Source organism: Microcaecilia unicolor, chromosome 2 (genome assembly GCF_901765095.1).
Source record: "Microcaecilia unicolor chromosome 2, aMicUni1.1, whole genome shotgun sequence".
Lineage (NCBI taxonomy): Eukaryota > Metazoa > Chordata > Amphibia > Gymnophiona > Siphonopidae > Microcaecilia > Microcaecilia unicolor.
Window position 1 is genome coordinate 647,993,366 of NC_044032.1, and position 24,315 is coordinate 648,017,680.

The 24,315-nt window shown below is 46.5% G+C and overlaps 1 protein-coding gene across 1 annotated transcript in view; it reads right to left on the bottom strand.

Moving 5' to 3' along the window:
* The window catches only part of LOC115462239 (zinc finger protein 81-like), a 130,822-nt gene that overhangs the window by 167 nt on the left and 106,340 nt on the right, over positions 1-24,315 (bottom strand). The gene's annotated exons all lie outside the window — the stretch shown is intronic.

Below are 24,315 nucleotides of genomic sequence, written 5' to 3' on the forward strand. Positions count from 1 at the left end.
TTTCCTAACGAGGCATTGGCCTTCCCATTAAGGCTTAATAGGGGGCAAAACCTGTGGACTTACAGACATTGGCTATGATACGCATAAGGACCAAAGGGAGGGCCTGATCCCAATTTTTCCCTGTCAGATTCAGCATAGGGCTGAGATGTGCTTTGATTGTTTGATTCATGCGTTCTACCTGCCCCGCTGCTTGGGGATGGTACGAAATGTGCAATTGCTATTCTATGCCTAGAAAATCAAACAACTCCTTGACTAGCTGGGAAACAAAAGTGACTATTTTGCAAATAAAAATGACAGACATAACTAACACTATTCTGTAACTTGCAAGTGCAAGTTTGCACACTAACAGGCTTATTTTCGAAAGAGAAGGACGCCCATCTTTCGACACAAATCGGGAGATGGGCGTCCTACTCCCAGGGTCGCCCAAATCGGCATAATCGAAAGCTGATTTTGGGCGTCCCCAACTGCTTTCCGTTGCAGGGAGGACCAAAGGTGCCGGAGGCGTAGCAAAGGCGGGACTTGGGCGTGCCTAACATATGGGCGTCCCCGACCCATAATGGAAAAAAAGGGCGTCCCTGACGAGCACTTGGGCGACTTTACTTGGTCCTTTTTTTGTTATGACCAAGCCGTGAAAAGGTGCCCGAACTGACCAGATGACCACCGGAGGGAATCGAGGATGACCTCCCCTTACTCCCCCAGTGGTCACTAACCCCCTCCCACCCTCAAAAAAAACCTTTTAAAAATATTTTTCCCAGCCTCTATGCCAGCCTCAAATACCCAGCTGCATGACAGCAGTATTCAGGTCCCTGGAGCAGTTTTAGTGGGTGCAGTGCACTTCAGGGCAGGCAGACTCAGGCCCATCCCCCCCCCCCTACCTGTTACACTTGTGGTGGTAAATGTGAGCCCTTCAAAACCCACCAGAAACCCACTGTACCCACATCTAGGTGGGTTTTGGGGAGGGAGTTGGGGGCTCAGCACACAAGGTAAGGGAGCTATGTTCCTGGGAGCAATTTATGAAGTACATTGCAGTGCCCCCTAGGGTGTTCGGTTGGTGTCCTGGCATGTCAGGGGGACCAGTGCACTACAAATGCTGGCTCCTCCCACGACCAAATGACTTGGATTTGGTCGTTTCTGAGATGGGCGTCCTCGGTTTCCATTATCGCCAAAAATCAGAAACGACCAAGTCTAGGGACGACCATCTCTAAGGACGACCTACCTAAATTTCAAGATTTGGTCGTCCCCGACCGTATTATCGAAACAAAAGATGGACGCTACTACTACTATTTAGCATTTTTATAGCAGTACAAAGCGTACGCAGCGCTGCCCGTCTTGTTTCGATAATACAGGTTTCCTCGCCCCTGTGGGAAAACTTGGGCGCCCCTTTTGATTATGCAAGAGGATTGTAAAAAATTGCAAGAGGACCTTATGAGACTGGGAGTCTGGGCATCCAAATGGCAGGTGATGCTTAATGTGAGCAAGTGCAAAGTGATACATTTTTGAGAAAGAGGAACCCATACTATAGCTACGTCATGCAAGGTTCATATTGATGATATGTTGAAACCCTCTGCTCAATGTTCAGCGGTGGCTAAGAAAGCAAATAGGATGTTAGGAATGATAAGGAAAGGAGTGGAAAACAAAAATGAGAATGTTTTAATGCCTTTTTTATCGCTTCACTATTCGTTGAGTGAAAAAATATTTCCTCTTGTTTTAAAAGTATTTCCATGTAACTTTCTTGAGTGTCCCCTAGTCTTTGTACTTTTAGAATGAGTAAAAACTCGATTTACTTCTACTCGTTCTACACCACTCAGGATTTTATAGACCTCAGTCATATCTCCCCTCATCCGTCTCTTTTCCAAGCTGAAGAGCCCTAACCTCTTTAGCCTTTCCTCATACGAAAGGAGTTCCATCCCCTTTATCATTTTGGTCACTCTTCTTTGAACCTTTTTTAATTCCGTTATATCTTTTTTGAGATATGGAGACCGGAACGGAACGCAATACTCAAGGTACGGACGCACTATAGAGTGATACAAATGCATTATAATGTTTTCAGTCTTATTCACTCTGCCTTTCCTAATAATTCCTAGCTTCCTATTTGCTTTTTTGGCTGCTGCCACTTTCTGCATGGCATTGTATTATACTCACGGCAGATGCCATGTGCTCAGGCATCTGCGTGTGGCTCTACCCTAGCCTTTCTGCTCGGTCCCCTGAGCCTGTGTATGTTGGCAGTCAGTGTCCCCCATAGAAACGTTTAGCAAGAAGAGTCTGTCTCATGGATAAAATTTCAGCAATGTGCGACTTAACTAACCCTTGCTAAACACTCTGCCCCATTATCTGTGCTCTAAAAACATGCAGTGCTTTGGGGGGAAAGAAGCCAGGCAGTTAACCAGATGCCAAGGAATGCTCCTGGCCCTTGTTTAACATTTCAACTTCTCTTTAGGAATGGCTCACCCAACAGCGCCCCGTTCATAGCCGCTGCCTTGATTTTCTCTCCTTTCACGCCATCCTCGATCCACTTCAATCCGGTTTTTGCCCTCTGCACTCGACTGAAACGGCACTCTCTAAAGTTTGCAATGACCTGCTCCTGGCCAAATCCAGAGGTCACTACTCCATCCTCATCCTCCTCGATCTTTCCGCCTCGTTTGACACTGTCAATCATGACTTACTTCTTGCCATGCTGTCCTCTTTTGGGTTCCAAGGCCCTGTCCTCTCATGGTTCTCCTCTTATCTCTCCCACCGCACCTTCAGGGTACACTCCCATGGATCTTCCTCCACTCCCATCCCACTATCTGTTGGAGTTCCCCAGGGTTCTGTCTTTGGACCCCTTCTCTTCTCAATCTACACCTCTTCCCTGGGCTCGCTGATCTCGTCTCATGGTTTTCAGTATCATCTTTATGCTGATGACACCCAGCTATACCTCTCCACACCTGACATCACTGCGGAGACTCAGGCCAAGGTATCGGCCTGTTTATCCGACATTGCGGCATGGATGTCCAACCGCCACCTGAAGCTGAACATGTCCAAGACCGAGCTTCTTGTCTTTCCTCCTAAACCCACTTCTCCTCTTCCTTCACTCTCTTTCTCTGTTGATAACACCCTCATCCTCCCCGTCCCATCTGCCCGCAACCTCGGAGTCACCTTCGACTCCTCCCTCTCCTTCTCTGCGCATATCCAACAGACTGCCAAGACCTGTCGCTTCCTCCTCAATATCAGCAAAATTCGCCCTTTCCTCTCTGAGCATACCACCAGAACTCTCGTCCACGCTCTCATTACCTCTCGCCTCGATTACTGCAACTTACTCCTCACCGGCCTCCCACTCTGCCATCTATCCCCCCTTCAATCCGTTCAGAACGCTGCTGCACGTCTTATATTCCACCAAAACCGTTATACTCACACCACCCCTCTCCTCAAATCACTTCATTGGCTTCCGATCAGATATCGCATACAATTCAAGCTCCTCCTCCTTACCTACAAATGCACTCAGGCCGCGGCTCCTCACTACCTCTCCACCCTCATCTCCCTCTATGTTCCCGCCCGCAACCTCCGCTCACAGGACAAAGCCCTTCTCTCAGTACCCTTCTCCACTACTGCCAACTCCAGGCTCCGCTCATTCTGCCTTGCCTCACCCTATGCCTGGAATAATCTTCTTTTACCCATACGCCAGGCCCCCTCCCTACCCATCTTCAAATCTCTGCTTAAAACTCACCTCTTCAATGCTGCCTTCGGCGCCTAACCGCTCGAGAAATATAAAATACCCCAATCTAACCACCCTATCAGATTAACTGTTCACTCGTCCTCTAGATTGTTCACTTGTCCTTAGTTTGTTCTCTTGTCTTTTAGATTGTAAGCTCTTTGAGCAGGGACTGTCCTTCTATGTTTGAATTGTACAGCGCTGCGTAACCCTAGTAGAGCTTTAGAAATGATTGTTGTTGTTGTTGAATTCCTTTCATCTGGCAGAGCTGTGCCTGTCTCAGAAAAGACACTCTGGGGCAGATATGAGCAGGGCTTGTTTAATTAAAAGCGGACTGTCTGCTGCAGACGGTACAGAGCAGGAAGCATTACAGGGCAGGAGACTGCCCGCAGCAAAAATGCCTCTTTAAATTATTCCTCTTAGTAATATAAATGATTATTTAGTAATATTAATTCAAAAGGAGTGAAGCCTGTGAAAACTGGGATTGCCTTAATCAGTGGGATTTGAATTGAGACTTAACTGTTTGCATTGTTAAACAATTTCTGGTTTTAAAAGAGGAGTGTGGTAGCCGTGTTAGTCCACTCTTAAGGTTATCAATAGAAATCAAACAAAATAAAACGTGGAAAAGAAAATAAGATGATACCTTTTTTATTGGACATAACTTAATACTTTTCTTGATTAGCTTTCGAAGGTTGCCCTTCTTCGTCAGATCGGAAATAAGCAAATGTGCTAGCTGACAGTGTATATAAGTGAAAACATTCAAGCATTACTATGACAGTCTGACAGGGTGGGAGGATGGGGGTGGGTCGGAGGTATGCATGGGGTCATCAAAGCATATCATTGATATTCTAACAGAATGGGTGTGGATAGGTGAGGGGTGGGGTGATCAACAGAGACATACAGCTTTATGGTTTATAATGGGCTAGGAACCCCAGATCCTTGTTAAGTCCTTTCTGTTGGGTGTTAAAATATTCAATCATTCTGACTTCAAAGGTCTTACGTTCTTGTATGGTTTTAAAGTTACCTTTCAGTATTCTCACTGTGAAATCACTGGTACAGTGTCCTAGTTCTGTGAAGTGCTGTCCCACCGGGGTGGAGGCCCTACTGGCTGTATTGTTCATGTGATGTCTATGTAAATTGAATCTTGTCTTAAGCATCTGGCCTGTTTCTCCAATATAGCATCCTTCGTTACATTTTTTACACTGAATGATATATACCACATTGGAAGATGAGCAAGTGAAAGATCCCTTTATGTTGAATATCTTTCCTTTGTGGATGACTTTGGGGTCCTGTGAAATATTTTGGCATAGTTTGCAACTGGATAAATTACAGGGAAGTGTACCCTTCTGTTCCTTTTCAGTCTGTGATAGAAGTTTACTTCTGATTAGCTTGTGTTTTAAGTTGGGTGGTTGTCGGAAGGCCAGTACTGGTGGGGATGGGAATATCTCTTTCAGTAATTCATCCTCCTGGAGTATAGGTTGTATATCTCTTATGATTTTCCTCAGTTTTTCCAGCTCTGGATTGTATGTCACTACAAGGGGAATTCTGTCTGTGGATTTTTTCTCCTTGTACTGTAGCAGATTCTCCCTGGGTGTTTTGAGGGAGGAGGCAATATTCTTGGAGATTATTTTGGGGTTGTAGCCTATTAAAAAAAAGTTATGGTGGATTTAGAAAAGGTACAGAGAAGGACGACAAAAATAATAAAGGGGATGGGACGACTTCCCTATGAAGAAAGGCTAAAGCGGCTAGGACTCTTCAGCTTGGAGAAAAGACGGCTGAGGGGAGATAGATAGAGGTCTATGAAATAATGAGTGGAGCTGAACTGGTAGATGTGAATCGCTTGCTTACTCTTTCCAAAAATACTAGGGCTAGGGAGCAAGCGATGAAGCTACAAAGTAGTATATTTTAAACAAATCAGAGAAAATATTTCTTCACTCAATGTAGAGTGATGTGGTAGCTGTTTTAGTCCACTTTTAAAGGTAATCAATAGAAATAAAATAAAACATAGAAAAGAAAATAAGATGATACCTTTAGTCCAATAAAAAAGGTATCATCTTATTTTCTTTTCTACATTTTATTTTATTTCTATCGATTACCTTCACTCAACGTGTAATTAAACTCTGGAATTTATTCCCAGAGAATGTGGCAGGAAGCAGTTAGCAGGGTTTAAAAAAGGTTTGGATATCTTCCTAAAAAAATGTCCATAAGCCATTATTAAGATTGACTTGGGAAAATCCACTGCTTATATTCTTGGAAGAGAGTGTTTATGAACTTGAAAATCTAAAGGTGGACAAAGCCATGGGTCTGGACGGGATCCATCCCAGGATATTGAGGAAGCTCAGAGAGGTTCTGGTGGGTCTTCTTAAAGATGTGTTTAATAAATCCTTGGAGACAGGGGAGGTTCTGTGGGATTGGAGAAGAACGGCCGTGAGCCCTCTTCACAAAAGTGGTGACAGAGAAGATGCTGGAAACTACAGGCCAGTAAGCCTCTTGGGGAAGGGGCGAGGATGGGGACAGAGCCCCTGGGGTCAGGGACAAACTTTGTCTCTGTGTCATTCTCTACTTAGAAAGAAGTGGTTTAGCTTCAAGATAGTTGGCAAGTTGTAAAGAGGATTGAACAAGCGATACAAGGAACTACTCCGTCATTGTGTAAATTCTCTCAAAAAAGTTTGGTTAAAATGAAAGAGACGGATCAGAGACTTATAAAAGTTGAAACAGCATTTCGAAAGACTGAACAAACTGTTGTTACCAGTGGCGTAGCCAGACTGCCAATTTTGGGTGGGCCTGAACCCAAAGTGGGTGGGCACAAAAGTTTCTCTCTACCCCCCCTCCCCCAGCAAAATTTAGTCACACTAATCAGATGCATTTGTCACACAGGGTAAAGTGCTGGGGCAGTGACCTAAGAGACGGGAGGAGCCTGCAGAGCCAGCAGCCAATGCCTCAAGGCTGCTTGCGGAGGTGCCGCGCTTTTTTTTTTTTCAACTTTTTTTGTCGTTAGCGCTTCTTCTTTTTGTAGCGCCGGCCCTGCTGCTCAATAGGAAAAGCAGCAGTGGCCGGCAATGGGAGCTGGTGCTGGCGCGGGCTTGGAGGAAAAGTGGGTGGGCAGTTGGTGGGCCAGAGCTGAAATTGGATGGGCTATGCCCCTGGTTGTTACCTTGCAATCCACTGCAGCTTCTGCTGTTAAGGACAGTTGGCCGATTCATTCACATCTGGAAGCTCTGGAAAATAAAATCTCAGGGGTCCTTTTAACTAAAGGGTTGCCATGTGGCAACCTGGAATTACCACCGGTGGCAGTTCCACCCCGAACGCTCAGCATTTCCAGCGCTAGCGGAAATATTGGAAAAATATTTCCGTAGGGGGTTACTGCTGACTTAGTGACGGAACCCTTAGTACCACCTAAATTTTTATTGCATGGCCATTTCGTTTTAGGGCTACGGTAAAATGAGGGACTCTGCAAGCATCAAAAATACGCACTGACGCTAGCACAGGCCCCCTTTTACTGCAGCTTAGTAAAAGGGCTCCTTAAGACACTTAAATTTTCTAGTGACATTATCTGGCTCCTTTACAGCTTCTGAAAATGTACTACTACTACTACTTAACATTTCTAGAGCGCTACTAGGGTTACGCAGCGCTGTACAAAATAAACAAAGGACGGTCCCTGCTCAAAGGAGCTTACAATCTAAAGAACGAAATGTCAAGTTGGGGCAGTCTAGCTTTCCTGGGTAGAGGTGTAGAGGTTAGGGTTTTGTTGGGTATCCTCATGCAGCTGTTCTAACTGTCGAGGGTATATTTTATGTTCAAAGAAGCTCAATCCAGATAAGAGGAGAGGGTGAAATGGACCAAGCACTGTCTAGTCCTGTAGAAAGTTTAGATTGATCTCAATTTTTGGAGTCCTCACAGGATTTGATAGCAAAAAAGAGTTACTCGTCTGGTTAAATTTTCCTCTAAAATTGAACCCCCCCCCCCTCAATATTCTTAAATTATATTTCTCAAAAAAGTATGTACCTTTATGCGGTCACCAAATTTATTTGTTTCCTGATGTCTCCAGGCAGAAGCAATTATGTAGAAAGCAGTTCCCACAGTTAAAAGTAAAGTTTTGGCTGTGGGAGCAACTTTTTTCCTTACATTTCCCCGTAAATGCCTTTTGGGGAATTGTTTCTTTCTGATAAACCGGTACTTGCTAATCAATTCCTGAAATGTAATGGTTTTTGAGGTTTCGGAGTGATAGAGGAATATATTTGCATCACCTGCTCTGCTTTCCAGTGTTTCCATTTCCCTCTTGAGTCTCCAGCTTCCTCGTTAGCCTACTGCACTTTCCTAGATGTGGACTAAGCCTATGTATCTTTTTCTTTATTGTTATTTTTCTAATTTTTGAATTATTCTTGGATATTTCTCTACTTTGAATGGTAAAATTACAAATAAGAATAAAAACCTTCCCTGTGGCTGCCTCCAAATGCTGTGTGAGTAAGATCATGTCATTTCCGTTCAGCTTTTCTTTTGAAAGAGTTTTCATATTTAGAACATTTCAATGGTTTATGTCACATGTGACAATTACACAACAAGATGATGAAAAGTCCCCACAAAAAAACTAGGAATAACCAAACACAAACCGGAGTGAAAAACACCTTTAATTATTACCCTACTTTGAACCCGAATCAACACACTTTATCTGTGGTAATGGAGGAAAAAGACCTCAGGAGCGGTAGAAGCTCTGCAGATCAGTGGCTTAACACACCTTACAGACCAGCGGTACTTCCGAATTGCCACGCAGCGAGCCTGCAATAGGCTTTCTGCACTTCAGTAAAATGGTCCCTTTATACATTTGTTTTAAACCATTTTTCTCTCTGGTGAGACCCTATAGGCCATTGCAGCTTCTAAAACATTTAGACTATTGAACTGGTTTATTGTATAAGTCATTTCATGTCGTTGCAGCTCGATATGACATTCAGGAACATTTATATGGTTTCTCTTTTGTATGATTCATTATATGCCATTTGCATATCGGCCTTCCTTACCAGCCCACCATACACTCACTGTGAGGTTTAACCCCTTCACACCACCTCTGCGATGGGGACGTCTTACCCAAAAAATTCTCACACAGCCAGCTGTCAAATTCAGCAAGATTCTTTATTTTTCTTACTTCAACCAGCAGACAAAAATCATAAGCAAGGGCAGAGTGCAAGCAGCTACTGAAACATGAAAGAGAAAGATCAGGAGGGGGGCTATGCGGGAAGTTGTACAGAGGGTGCTTCCGGGGCAGGCAGAAGGCAGCGCTTACATTGGTGATGCTGCTGCCAGAAGCCTCGAAGTTGAAAGACGTGCAGGAGCGGAGGGGGAGAGCGATACCGCACTAGTCGGGGGACGGGGTGAGGGGGAAGGACACCCATACAGCACTGCACCGGAGGGGGGGGGGAAGACATCCAAGGCAGCACCTGGGGTGGTCCGCCTCCACTGCCCCGCCCTCGGTATGCCACTGTCTATCTGTCCTCTTGTAGGGCTATTTTCCCTGTGTGTCTCACCTTGCTGGCCCGGGCCTGTATAATCCTATGACCTGCACAGCAGTGATTTAGCCAAATCAGCTCTCTGGAAATTCACTGGCAGGCATATACATCAAGGACATGCGGGGGCAAATCGGTCCCCCTTCTATCTCCCGGATTAAGCTAGAAGGGCGTGAGAGATGGCTCCAGCAGGCTGGGAGAGAAACAGAAACTGCATAACAATGTAACAACTTGAGGGTCAAGAACAACTGACCCTTTGTGCCAGGCAGTGAGCTGAAGATGACCAGAGACCGGGTTCCTGCAGTCACCTGACCGAGAGGTGCTGGAAAGGGCAGAACAAATACAGACGAGTTGGTCGGTATCCTTGGAAGGAGGTGGAAGTCACAAGAAGAGAGGAGCACCTGATAAGGCCATCTGGTGAACTGTGTATCCGAAGGAAGTATGGTAGTTCAGCTCCCTGCACGGAGTTCTGTGCCCCTGGTTGCTGCAGAGTACCAATCCTATCTCTGAGACTAAGACTCGCTGGGGAAGTCAGCTGGAGTCTAGAGAAGTCTCCCGTCCAACCCTAAGAGACTGCCACGAGGTCAGCAGGGTAAGAGATGCAGGGATTTCTTTATTATTAGTCGGGGAGATAAGCTAATAAACGTACCACCTCGTAACATAGTTGTAGTTTATTACTCACTTGGGTGATTTATCTAGTAACCAGTAAGGAAATCAGAGTGTAGTCGTGACAATATATTTTGTAATTATTTTATCAGTGAGTTATTTCTGTATTTTGGCTAAGCGTTATGGCAGAGGGTACTATATCTATATTTTCTCACATAGAATAAATAATATATATCACTTGTGGCTTGGTTTCCTTTCTGACGTGAGACAAACCTGGAGTAGGTGCCAGAAGCAAGATTCCTTTCTATCCTCTAGACAAACGAGTGAGTCTGTTACAGACTTTCACCCCTGGGAATCTTGGCATACGTAACCGGGGGAGGGAAATTGTTTTGTTCTCCCTACGAGGTTACCTATTTACAATCCCCTACACTCTCCTTCTCATTTGTTTATCTGTCTTTTCCACCTATCCTCTCTCACTTAGTTCCATCCCTCCCATATTCCATAACCATCTTTCCTATCTTCTAACTTATTTCTATGTCATGTCCAGCTACAGTTCTTTCTCTAAATTGGCGACCAGACAGGAGGCTCCTAGCGGGAGCTCCTAGCTACCGATCGCATGGGCCCAGTCCTGTGTTCGCCTCGCCCGCATGCCTCTGTGGGAGGGTGGCCCAGAAGCGGATCATCCAGAGCTGCGGCCCCAGGGAGAGAGGTCGGAGCGCCGTGAGGCGGGAGTCGAGAGGCGGGCCCAGGAGGCCTGGGGGCGCCAGTTGCAGTGTTGGCGCCGGCTGACCCGACCCAGCGCTGCCTGGGTCCAGAGCGGGTGAGGGCGGTGGCCCGTCAGGGGAGGTGGATTGGAGTTCCACGTGGCGAGGTGGTGTGTGGATCCGGAGGGTCCCAGGGATCCTGCAGGCTTGGCTTTTGCATCGTCCACCATCCCCAACCTCAGCTCCAGTCCTGCTGCTCACCTGAAACCAAATTCATCTTGCAGGCCTGGCTTTTGTATCGTCCCACCATCCTCAGCCTCGGCTCCAGTCCTGCTGCTCAATTGAAACCAACTTTAACTCCAATCCTGCTGCTGCCTGAAACCAGCTTTAGCTCCAGTTCTGCCGTTCCTGCTTACCTGCCTGCTGCTCCAGCTCCAGCCCTGCTGTTCCAGTCTTGTTGTGTGCCGCAGCTTCAGCCCCAGTCCTGCTGTTGCAGTCTTGTTGCATGCCGCAGCCTCAGCTCCAGTCCCGCTGTTCCGGTCTTGTTGCTCCAGCGCTGCTTGCCCTGTTCCAGCCTGCAGCTTCAGCTCCTGTCCTGCATCCTATGCTCCTCTGTTCCAGCCTTCAGCATAGGTGGGAACAGGAACTTGAAGAGAAGGCTTCCGGGGCAGACCGAAGGCAGCGTGTATACGTCACTACCGCTGCCAGGAACACTGAAAGGATGAAGAAGACTGCTGCCTGTGCCGGAGGGAGGGAGGAAGAGAGGGGGTAAATGGAGTCATGATCCTGGACCTTGCGGGGGGGGGGGGCAGCAGAGGGAAGATGGATGAGACTGGGAGGGGTGGGAAGCAGAGGGAAGGAGCAGGAGATGGATGGGACTGGGAGAGGAGGTGAGCAGAGGGAAGGAGCAGGAGATGGAAGGGACTGCGAGGGGTGGGGAGCAGAAGATGGATTGGACTGGGAGAGTGGGGTGCAGAGGGAAGGAGCAGGAGATGGATGGGACTGGGAGAGGAGGTGAGCAGAGGGAAGGAGCAGGAGATGGATGGGACTGGGAGAGGTGGTGAGCAGAGGGAAGGAGCAGAAGATGGATGGGACTGCAAGGGGTGGGAAGCAGAAGATGGATGGGACTGGGAGGGTGGGGTGCAGAGGGAAGGAGCAGGAGATGGATGGGAGTGGGAGGGGTGGGGAGCAGAGGGAAGGAGCAGAAGATGGATGGGACTGGGAGGGTGGGGTGCAGAGGGAAGGAACAGGAGATGGATGGGACTGGGAGGAGTGGGGAGCAGAGGGAAGGAGCAGGAGATGGATGGGACTGGGAGGAGTGGGGAGCAGAGGGAAGGAGCAGGAGATGGATGGGACTGGGAGAGGTGGTGAGCAGAGGGAAGGAGCAAGAGATGGATGGGACTGGGAGGAGGTGGGGCGCAGAGGGAAGGAGCAGGAGATGGATGGGACTGGGAGAAATGGTGAGCAGAGGGAAGGAGCAGGAGATGGATGGGACTGGGGGGTGGGGAGCAGAGGGAAGGCGCAGGAGATGGATGGGACTGGGAGGAGTGGGGAGCAGAGGGAAGGAGCAAGAGATGGATGGGACTGGGAGAGGAGGTGAGCAGAGGGAAGGAGCAGGAGATGGATGGGACTGGGAGGGGTGGGGAGCAGAGCAGAGGGAAGCCTACTGGAAAGAAGACACTGCATAAAACAGAAGACACTGGGACCAAAGTGAATAGAAAAACTAAATGATCAGACAACAAAGGTAGAAAAAAGTATTTTATTCAGAATTTATTAATTGAAATATGTCAGCTTTTTGAAATGTGCGTCTGTGATATTTTGCATGTAAATTTCAATTTTTCTGGTATTGCTGCATGCTGAGTTTGACTTCTTGAGTTAACTTTCCAGTTCAGTATTTTGCCTTCATACTTTTTTATTTCTAGTTCCTTGTGTTATGTCTGTTGTGTCATGTGTTTTTCATGTGTGATCAAGGTGCAGTTTTCTGCTAGCGTGTAGTATTTGCAGCCCTTTTTGTTTTGCTTTTTTTCACAAGGTAGTGTATTGGTGTTTTAGAGCCTGGTTTAATTACAGTTCTGCCTTTTCACCCATAAGGTTGTAGCTCGTCCTGCCCTTGGAATTAGTGCTGTTATGGTTTAGTAAGGATATAAGTGTGTTTTTACACAAGTTTGTGTATAGCATTTTGCAGTGGAGAGATTGTGTGTTGGCCTTACTGAGGTGGCACCAAAACATCAGAAAGGGTGTAGAGCCTAAATCATGACACACTACCTCTTGAAGGATCTACATATAGAGCCTATGCATTTCTAAGGTCAACACTGGTATGGTATGGGAAAAGGGTTGGGGAAATACTACTGGAGATGAAGAGGGTGTACTGGGTAAGGAGGAAAGAAGGAAGGAAGGAAGGGAGAAAGAGCTGGCTTGATATCTCATACATATTCATTATGGTTATTCCCCCAAAAAAGCCAGCTTTTTCCCTTCCTTCCTCCATATTAGCATCCGCCCCATCCTTTGCCCCCCAAATGAAACAGTCAAACTACGCCCATGCTCTTAGTCCTTCTTCTTCTCTCTACTGGAGACATCAATCCTGGCCCCCCTCACCAACCCTCATCCTATTTGTGCAGGTCGCACCGTGACCTCTCCAATCTCATCTCTATTCTTCTCCTCCCCCCCCCCCCTCTTCTCTGCCCTTCTCATGTGCCCTATGGAATGCCCGCTCCATCTGCAACAAACTTTCCTATATCCATGACCTTTTTATCTCTCATAGCCTCCATCTGCTTCCGTCCGCCTATTCACTCCTTTGCCTCTTCGAATAGCAGTTATTTATTGTCCCCCTGATAAGTCACTTTCATCCTTTCTCAGCGACTTTGACACTTGGCTTTCCTTCTTTCATGATCCTTCCTCCCTCTTCCTCATCCTTGGCGACTTTAACATTCATGCTAATGATCCCTCCAAGTCTTACGTTTCCCATTTCCTTGCCTCCTCTGATGTAATTTCCTTTCCTCGAGGGCGGGACGCGCTGAGAATGCAGGGAAACGAAGCGGCAGACGCGATGGAAGGAGGCAAGCCTGTCTGCTGTTTGTTTTCTTTCTTCAGTCTGCCGGTTCGCGAAAAAATAAAAGTTTTACGAGGCAGGGATCGGCCGGGTGCAAACAGCAGGGAGCGAGCAGGGGAGGGTGAGCAAGTGGGGCTGGGGGGTGTGTGGGCAAGTAGGGCTGGGTGTGTGTGTGTGTGTGTGGGCAAGTGGGGCTGGGGGCTGGGCAAATGGGGCTGGGGTTTGAATGATCTCGGGGGCAGGTGGAGGCTGGGGCGAGTCACTGGACATTGAAGGGAGGGGGAGGATAGGGGGCAAAAGAGAATCGCTGGACATGGAGAGGAGAGGAGGGCAGGGGAGAGAGAATTGCTGGACTTGGATAGGAGAGGAGGGCAGGGGAGAGAGGAGAACCACTGGACATGGGAAGGGAGGGCAGGGCAAGGGAGAGAGGAGACATGCTGGACATGGATGGAGGGAAGGGAAGATAGGAAGGAGATCCACATGGATGGGATGGCAGGGGAGGAAGGAGAAATGCTGGAAATGGATGGAGAGGAGAGCAGAGCAGGAGATAGAGGAGAATTGCTGGACATGGATGGATGGAGGGGTTGGCGGGGAGAGAGGAGAAATGCTGGACATGGAAGAAGAAGGGAGGAAAGTAAATAAATAAATGGAAAGGAAGCCCTGGAAACGGAGTTAAGAGAACAGATAGAGAGCAGCAGAATCAGACACTTGGACCAGTATGGAGAGAAAACAGTCACCAGACAACAAAGGTAGAAAAAAATTATTTTATTTTCATTTTAGTGTTTGGAATTTGTCCAATTTGAGAATTTACATCTGTTGTCTTATTTTGTACTGGGTATACTGGAGCTGTAACATCTTACAGAAATGATTTATAATGAAAAAAAATCACAACTTATTGTTTTTCTCCTATACTAGTATATTTTCAATGATGTCTGTTTATATGCGCCATGGCTGATATAAGGGGTGTGGCTAATGTGGGAGTGGCTATCATAGGGATGGAGGCATATGTGGTGACCCCGCCCATAATGAGTACCGGCACCTTTTTTTCTACAAAAAATGCACTGACCACTGCACTATCCAAATCTGTCAATGAAGCCGTCTCTTCCTACAATACTATTCTATTCTCTGCTTTAGACACTCTTGCACCTCTCATGCCCCGTCCTATAAGGCGTACAAAACCCCAGCCTTGGCTGAACTCTAAAATCCGCTACCTACATTCCTGTACCCGCTCCACCGAACGCCTCTGGCTGAAATCTCGTGCCCTTGCTGACTTCATACACTTCAAGTTCATGCTGACCTCCTTCCAATCTGCTCTTTTGCTTGCCAAACAGGACTATTATTTATTTATTGCATTTGTATCCCACATTTTCCCACCTTTTTGCGGGTTCAGTGTGGCTTACAATATGAGTTAAATGATGGAAATACAATTTGTTACAGATTGGTTATGGATTACATTGTGCAGAGTTATGCGAGACATCCAGCTGACTAATTCTACTACTACTACTTAACATTTCTAAAGCGCTACTAGGGTTACGCAGCGCTGTACAGTTTAACATAGAAGGACAGTCCCTGCTCAAAGAAGTTTACAATCTAAAGGACAAATGTACAGTCAGTCAAATAGGGGCAGTCTAGATTTCCTAAAAGGTGTAAAGGTTAGGTGCCGAAAGCAACATTGAAGAGGTGGGCTTTGAGCAAGGATTTGAAGATGGGCAGGGAGGGGGCTTGGTGTAAGGGCTCAGGAAGTTTATTCCAAGCATAGGGTGAGGCGAGGCAGAAAGGGCGGAGCTTGGAGTTGGCGGTGGTGGAGAAGGGTACTGAGAGGAGGGATTTGTCCTGTGAGCGGAGGTTACGGTTGGGAATGTAAGGGGAGATGAGGGTAGAGAAATAATGAGGGGCTGCAGACTGAGTGCATTTGTAGGTTAGAAGAAGAAGCTTGAACTGTATGCGGTACCTGATCGGAAGCCAGTGAAGTGACTTGAGGAGAGGGGTGATATGAGCACAACCGTCCAGGCGGAATATAAGACGTGCCGCAGAGTTCTGAACGGATTGAAGGGGGGATAGATGGTTAAGTGGGAGGCCAGTGAGGAGTAGGTTGCAGTAGTCAAGGCGAGAGGTAATGAGAGTGGATGAGAGTTCGGGTGGTGTGCTCAGAGAGGAAAGGGCGAATTTTGCTGATGTTAAAGAGAAAGAAGTGACAGGTCTTGGCTATCTGCTGGATATGCGCAGAGAAGGAGAGAGAGGAGTCGAAGATGACTTCGAGGTTGCGGGCAGATGAGACGGGGAGGATGAGGGTGTTATCGACTGAGATAGAGAGTGGAGGAAGAGGAGAAGTGGGTTTAGGTGGGAAGACGATAAGCTCGGTCTTGGCCATGTTCAGTTTCAGGTGGCGGTTGGACATCCAGGCAGCAATGTTGGATAAGCAGGCCGATACTTTGGCCTGGGTTTCCGCAGTGATGTCTAGTGTGGAGAGATAGAGCTGGGTGTCGTCAGCATAAAGATGATATTGGAAACCATGAGATGAGATCAGCGAGCCCAGGGAAGAGGTGTAGATTGAAAAAAGAAGGGGTCCAAGGACAGATCCCTGGGGAACTCCAACAGAGAGCGGGATAGGGGTGGAGGAAGATCCATGAGAATGTACTCTGAATACTCTGAAGGTACGGTGGGAGAGATAAGAGGAGCCCTGGAACCCAAATGAGGACAGTGTGGCAAGAAGTAAATCATGATTGACAGTGTCAAAAGCGGCGGATAGGTCGAGGATGAGGATGGAGTAGTGACCTTTGGATTTGGCAAGGAACAAGTCATTACAGACTTTAGCGAGTGCCGGTTCTGTTGAGTGTAGAGGGCGAAAACTGGATTGAAGCGGATCGAGGATGGCATGAGAGGAGAGAAAAGCAAGGCAGCGGCTGTGAACGGCGCGTTCAAGTAACTTGGAGAGGAAGGGTAGAAGGGAGAATGGGCGGTAGTTGGAGGGACAGGTAGGGTCAAGTGATTGTTTTTTGAGGAGTGATGTGACTACGGCATGCTTGAAGGTGACAGGGACAGATGCAGTGGAGAGAGAGAGGTTGAGGATATGACATATGGGGGGGGGGGGGGGACAGTGACAGTAGGAGAGATAGTGTTAAGTAAGTTGGTGGGGATGGGATCAGAGGAACAAGTGGTGCATTTCGAGGAGGAAATAAGGTGGACGGTTTCCTCTTCGGTGATATCAGGAAAAGAGGAGGAGGAGGCCTGGGTTGGTTGGTTGAGGGAGTGGGTTGAAGGGGAGGAGGTGGCTTGGTAGTGAACTCAAGGTTGATCTTCTGCACCTTGTCTTGGAAGTAGTCAGCCAGTGATTGAGGAGAGAGTGAGGGGGTGGGGGGTGGGAGCGGAGGGCACTTTGAGGAGGGAGTTATGGGTGGCGAAGAGACGACGAGGGTTGGAGCTGAGAGAATTAGTCAATTGGGTGTAATAGTCCTGTTTGGCAAGGAATAGGGAGGACTGGAAAGAGGATAGCATGAATTTGTAATGAAGGAAATCGGTATGGGTGCGAGATTTCCTCCAGAGGCGTTCAGCAGATCGGGCACAGGAGCGAAGGTATCGGATGCAAGGGGTCAGCCAGGGCTGGGGATTAGTACGCCTTGTGGGACGGGGGATGGATGGTGGAAGGGTGTCTAGAGCAGAGGAGAGAGTGGCATTGTAAGTGAAGACAGCCTTGTTGACAGACTCGGAGGACATGATGGAGGGGAGGAGATTAGAAATACTAGAGGATAAGGTGGGAGGGTCGACAGCCTGGAGATTCCTGGAAGTAGTGGTTAATGTTGGGCGGGGCTGAGGGAAGGGGTGATGAAGTGTGAAGGTGATCAGGTGATGATCAGAGAGAAGGAGAGCTGAGGCGTAGAAATTGGATGGTGAGCAGGTAGAGGAGAGGACGAGGTCAAGACAATGGCCAGTTTGGTGAGTAGGGGTGGTGGAGCACAGCTGGAGGTTGAAGGAGGATGTCAGAGTGAGGAACTGAGAGGCGTGAGAGTCGGATTCTCTCAGCTCAAACCCTCAACTTCTCTTCGCCACACTGAACTCTCTCCTCAAAGTGCCTCCATCTCCAACTCTACCAGGTGTGGGTCAAGAACAGCTTGAGATGAAAGAAAGTCAAGGCCCTAGCTGGGTTCTTCCACGACAAGCTTCAGAAGACAAACCTCGAATTCTCAACCAAGCCACCCCACCTCTCCCTCCCCTTATCCGTTCCCCTAACTCCCCAACCCCTCCGTCCTTTTCCTCCTTTCCCGAAGTCACTGATGAGGAAACATCACATCTTCTCTCCTCCTCAAAACAAACTACCTGTTCCTCTGATCCCATTCTTACCCACCTTCTTAACACCATCTCTCCTACTCTCACCCCATTTATCTGTCATATCCTCAATCTTTCACTTTCCACTGCAACTGTTCCTGATGCCTTCAAACATGCCGTGGTCACACCACTCATTAAGAAGCCTTCACTTGACCCTACCTGTTCTTCCAACTATCGACCCATCTCCCTGCTCTCCTTCCTCTCCAAGATACTTGAACGTGCCGTTCACCACCACTGCCTTGACTTTCTTTCATCTCAAGCTGTTCTTGACCCACTCCAATCTGGCTTTTGCCCTCGTCATTCAACTGAAACTGCACTTACAAAAGTTTCCAACGACCTGTTACTGGCCAAATCCAAAAGTCTCTATTCTATCCTCATCCTTCTCGATCTATCCACCACTTTTGACACTGTTGATCACAGCTTACTCCTTGATACGTTGTCTTCACTTGGATTCCAGGGCTCTGTTCTTTCCTGATTCTCCTCCTACCTCTCGCTTTGCACCTTTAGTGTACACTCTGGTGGATCCTCTTCCACTTCTATCCCACTACCAATCAGTGTACCTCAGGGTTCTGTTCTCGGTCCTCTCCTGTTCTCCATCTACACTTCTTCCCTTGGCTCTCTGATATCATCCCATGGTTTTCAATACCATCTCTACGCTGACGACTCCCAGATCTACCTCTGTACTCCCGAAATAACCAGCATCCAGCCTGCCTATCTGATATCGCTGCCTGGATGTCTCAACATCATCTGAAATTTAACATGGCCAAAACCGAGCTTCTCATATTTCCCCCTAAACCCACCTCTATCCCTTTCTCTATTTCTGTGGATGGCACTCTCATTCTCCCTGTCTCATCAGCTCGTAACCTTGGGGTCATCTTCCCAAAACCTGTCGTTTCTTTCTCTATAACATCAGCAAAATCCGTCCCTTCATCTCTGAGTACTCTACCAGAACCCTTATCCACACTCTTATTACCGCTCGCCTAGATTATTGCAACCTGCTTCTCACCGGCCTCCCACTTAGCCATCTCTCTCCTCTTCAATCAGTCCAAAACTCTGCTGCGCGACTCATTTTCCGCCAGAGTCCCTATGCTCACAAAAGCCTCTCCTCAAGTCACTTCATTGGCTCCCTATCCGTTTCCGTATTCAATTCAAACTTCTCTTACTGACCTATAAGTGCATTCACTCTACCGCTCCCCAATACCTCTCAACTCTTGTCTCTGCCTACGCCCCCCCTCGGGTACTCCGTTCTGTGGATAAATCTCTCTTGTCTGTCCCCTTCTCCCATGGGCGTGGACTGGGGGGGGGGACTAGGGGGGGCATTGCCCCCCCAACTCTTCTTACCGGAAGTCACGGAGCACCACTCGTAAAAGCACCAAACAGGCAGCTCAACTCCGTCCTTCGCTTTCCTGCCCTCTCAGCGTCCCGCCTTCCTCTGATGTCATTTCTTTTCGGGCGGGCGGAACACTGAGAGGGCAGGGAAACGAAGGACGGAGTCGAGGTGCAGGTGCTTCCTGTTTGGTGCTTTTCCAGTTCAGAAACGAGTTTGCCGCTCTGCTCTTCGCGCTGGTACCAAATACCATTGGAAGTTAGTGAGCCAGCCAGTCAAGAAAGGAAGAAAGAAGAGAAGGCGCCGCAAAGTCATTTGGTAAATGAAAAATCTCAGTTTTCCCCGCTCCCCTGTGCAGCCACCCGTCGCCGTTCACTTGAGTCAAAAAAAACAGCAAGCAAACCTGTGAGCTGCTGCTGCCTGCCTGCATCCACCACGTTGTAGACTACAGATGTCACTGCACTGGGCCTCAGTTCCTAATTACACAAGATACCCCTCCACACCACAGTCCACACATTTGTGATATGTTCGGAGTCTCTCCTCCCTTCACACTAGAGACTCCAGTCTCCACCGTCAGAACTCTGTCCCTCATCAGGAATGCTGGAACTTATAATCCTGCCATAAAACCCTCTACATTGGGTTTTAAATATTGGAATCACAGACTTACTTAGCCTTTGACCAAATAATTTGATGTCTGGCCAAAAGTCAATCTTTTAAACTTGGTAGGGTTTGGAGGCATTCCATGGGTACAGCTCACAGCCAGGTAACCATATAGGGGAGATATTCCAGTTAACTTTATGTAGTTATGTCGGCCACAGGTATAGCAGATCCAAGATATCTGAATAAAGTTATCCAGATATCTGTACTCTGCAGTATCCACTGTACATCTGGTGAAAGATATCCAAATAACTTTATTCAAATATAGGCCCCCACAACATTTCTGAAGTAGTTGTGAATAATAATAATAATCCATTCACAGCAGTATAAAGTTCATCAGAAAATTCAACCATATCACATCAGTAACAGGGGTTTCCTCTCACTAATTGGCATTGGGGCATCTCTGTTGCATCCTCATAGTTCCCACTGCCTATCCAGATAATGGCATTAAATATACATATATTTTTAAGAACCAAGCCCAGTGTTTAAAAATACATGCTTGAAGCTTTGGATGAATATTGAGTTGTAAATTTATCATTGAAACATAGAAATATGATGGCAGATAAAGGCCAAATGGCCCAACCAGTCTGCCAATCCTCTGTAACCCTTAACTCCTCATTTTCCTAAGGGATCCCACATGCTTGTCCCATGCTTTTTAAAACTCAGACAGACCTCGTCTCCACATCCTTTACCGGGAGGCCATTCCACGCTTCCACCACCCTTTCTGTAAATTAATCCTTTCTTTGATGCCTCCTAAGCCTATTTCCTCTTAACTTCATAGTTCTTTACTGTTGGAATGTTATTTAAGTGTCAACCATGGAATTGTATGAGTATGGTTTCTTTGTTTCATTTGGGGGGGGGGGGCAAAGGATGGGGTGGAGTATATTAGCTTATTCATCTGCATATATATATATGCAAATGAATATGCTAATATGGCGGAAGGAAGGAAGGGAAAAAGAGCTGGCTTTTTTTGGGAATAACCATAATGAAAATGTATGAGATATCAAGCCAAGCTCTTTCTCCCTCTCTCTCCTTTTCCTTAACCCCTCACACGTGAAACACCATTTTAAGTGCACTCTTTCATCTTCGATGCACACCTCTTTCTCTCTAGTTCATCTTAACTGTCTGGTTGTAATCTCCGTTGGGAAGCCTAGTGTTTATAAAGATGATGGAATATCTTAAATTTATATTGTTGTTACCACAGTGACATCAAAATTCATGTTTTTTTACTGGAGAGGAAGAGGGAGTGCTGGGTAAGAGGAAAGAAGGAAGGGAGGCAGAAAGAGCTTGGCTTGATATCTCATACATATTCATTCTGGTTATTCCCAAAAAAAGCCAGCTCTTTTTCCCTTCCTTCCTTCCTCCATATTAGCATATTCATTTGCATATATATATATGTTTATTTACATTTGTACCCCGCGCTTTTCCACTCATGGTAGGCTCAATGAGGCTTACATATACAGGTACTTATTTGTACCTGGGGCAATGGAGGGTTAAGTGACTTGCCCAGAGTCACAAGGAGCTGCCTGTGCCTGAAGTGGGAATTGAACTCAGTTCCTCAGGACTAGAGTCCACCACTCTAACCACTAGGCCACTCCTCCACTCGTATATATATATATATATCTATATATATATATATAGATATATATATAGATAGATACACACAAATGAATATGCTAATATGCTCCGCCCCATCCTTTGCCCCCCCCCCCCAAAGGAAACAGTCAAACTATGCCTATGCCTTCTCCTCTATTGCTAATTCCAGACTCTGTTCCTTTTATCTCGCTGCACCTCACGCCTGGAATAGACTTCCCGAGCCTGTACGTCTGGCCCCGTCTTTGGCCGTTTTCAAATCCAGGCTAAAATCCCACCTCTTTAACGCTGCTTTTGACTCCTAACCACTACTCACTTGCCCTGTACCCTTTTATCCCCACCTCTTTAATTCCCTTTCCTCTTAGTTGTTCTGTCTGTTTGCCTGTCCTATTTAGATTGTGAGCTGTTTGAGCAGGGACTGTCTTTTCATGTATGGTGTACAGCACTGTGTATGCCTTGTAGCGCTATAGAAGTGATAAGTAGTAGTAGTAGTAATAAATTCCTAACATTGCAGAGACAGTTTGCTCCTGGTACTTTCCTTATCTGCTTAGAATACAAGCTTAGACGCAGTGGTAATAATGAACAGAATAAATGTTAAAGTACATATCTCCATACAGGCTTACCTTAATGTAATTTATATAAGTAAAGCTAATATAATTCATATATGTAACTCCCTGTCCAGAAGAGCTTATAATGTTACCATTTTTATAATGCTTAAAGTGCAATGAACTCCTGTACACTCTCTACTGAACTGCCACACAGTTTATACATACTGGTCCACGATCCTTGTTCTTAGCAGGGGTGTAGCCATGGGCGGGCCTGGACAGGCCCAGGCCTAGCCACTTTGACTCCAGGCCCGCCTAGCCAATGTCCGCCCTGGGTGTCAGCACTCACCACCTGCCTACCAGCTCCATCGACGAGCAGACGACCCTCTTCTGCCACACAGCCTTAAAAAAAAAACCTTGGTGAAACGCCTTGCGTCTGCTCTGCTCTGCTGTAAAGCAAGCAGCAAATTGCTTCGTCGTGTCAGCCCTCGCGGAAATATGAAGTTACATCAGAGGGCGGGACACAGTGATTGAAGGGCCGAAGCGACAAAGCGATTTGCTGCTTACTTTACAGCAGAGCAGACGCAAGGCATTTCACCGGGGTTTTTTTTTTTTTTAAAGATGAACTCATCAGGAAAAAGGATATCCTCACTGAATTTGACCATCTCTATTGTATGTAACTGTGTAGAAAAATGAGCACAAAATACAGAGTTTATAACTGCCCGGCAGCCACCCGAGATAAGTTTATTCAGCAGGAAGGAGGTCTTCAGCTGGCAGGGCTTGGGGATCCCTGCAAGCACAGGTACTTCATTTACTTTGGTAGGGTGCGGAAATTAAGTTAGGGTTTTGTTTTACTTGAAGGGATCCAGGTGGAAATTAAAATAGGGTTTTGTTTTAATTAGAGTGGGGTGCTGGGAGGGGGGTGGAAACTAAATTAGGGTTTTTAGGTTGGTGGAGGGGCAGTGATAAAATGTTGGCCCACCCACTTTGTTCTGGGGCCCGCCCAAAATTGGCTGTCTGGCTACGCCACTGGTTCTTAGGCATGTCTTAATGCATTAAACTATGTGACAGGCCTACGCAATCCCTCTTTTCAGATATTCCTAGTTGTTTGTCCAGGCCATTGGCCTGCTCTGACCTTCCTCTCTGACAGTAACCCATTGTTTCTGAAACATGTATAACATCTTGAATATTGATTTATTGCAAGCCCAGTCAGATGGTTCTTCCCTCTGAAATATTTATCACCTTCTAAATATTTAAATGGTTTACCTCCCTTGAGTCCTTTTGTGCTATTTCAATTGGACATTATTAAAACATTTATCACATAATATTTAAATGTTTTTTTTCTTCCGTATGAGTTTTCGTGAACTTTCTCCTTGGCCTTCCTTCTGAAACATTTATCACATTAGGAACACTTATGGTTTGTCTCCTGTATGAGTCATTTTGTGGCATTCTAGGTTTACCTTGCGTCTGAAACATTTATCACATTCTGAACATTGAAATGGTTTCTCTCCTGTATGAATCTTTTCATGCCTTTTCAGAGTTCCTTTTGAGCTAAACAATTGATCACATTCTGAACATTGAAATGGTTTCCCTCCTGTATGAGTTCTTTTGTGCCCTTGTAGCACTGCCTTTGTTCGGAAACATTTATCACATTCTGAACATTGAAATGGTTTCTCTCCTGTATGAGTCATGTGGTGGGTTTGCAGGCTCACCTTACTTCTGAAATATTTATCACATTCTGAACATTGAAATGGTTTTTCTCCTGTATGAGTCATGTGGTGAGTTTCCAGGTCCTCCTTTCTTCTGAAATATTTCTCACATTCTGAACATTGAAATGGTTTCTCTCCTGTATGAGTCTTTTCATGAAGTTTCACCTCACCTTTGGTTCTGAACTGTTTATCACATTCTGAACATTGAAATGGTTTCTCTCCTGTATGAGTCATTTCATGAAGTTTCACCTGACCCTTGGTTTTGAACCATTTCTCACATGCTGAACATTGAAATGGTTTCTCTCCTGTATGAGTAATGTGGTGGGTTTGCAGGCTCACCTTACTTATGAAACTTTTATCACATTCTGAACATTGAAATGGTTTCTCTCCTGTATGAGTCATTTCATGACGTTTCACCTCAACTTTGGTTCTGAACTGTTTATCACATTCTAAACATTGAAATGGTTTCTCTCCTGTATGAGTCATTTCATGAAGTTTCACCTCACCTTTGGTTCTGAACTGTTTATCACATTCTGAACATTGAAATGGTTTCTCTCCTGTATGAGTCATTTCATGAAGTTTCACCTCACCCTTGGTCCTGAACCGTTTCTCACAT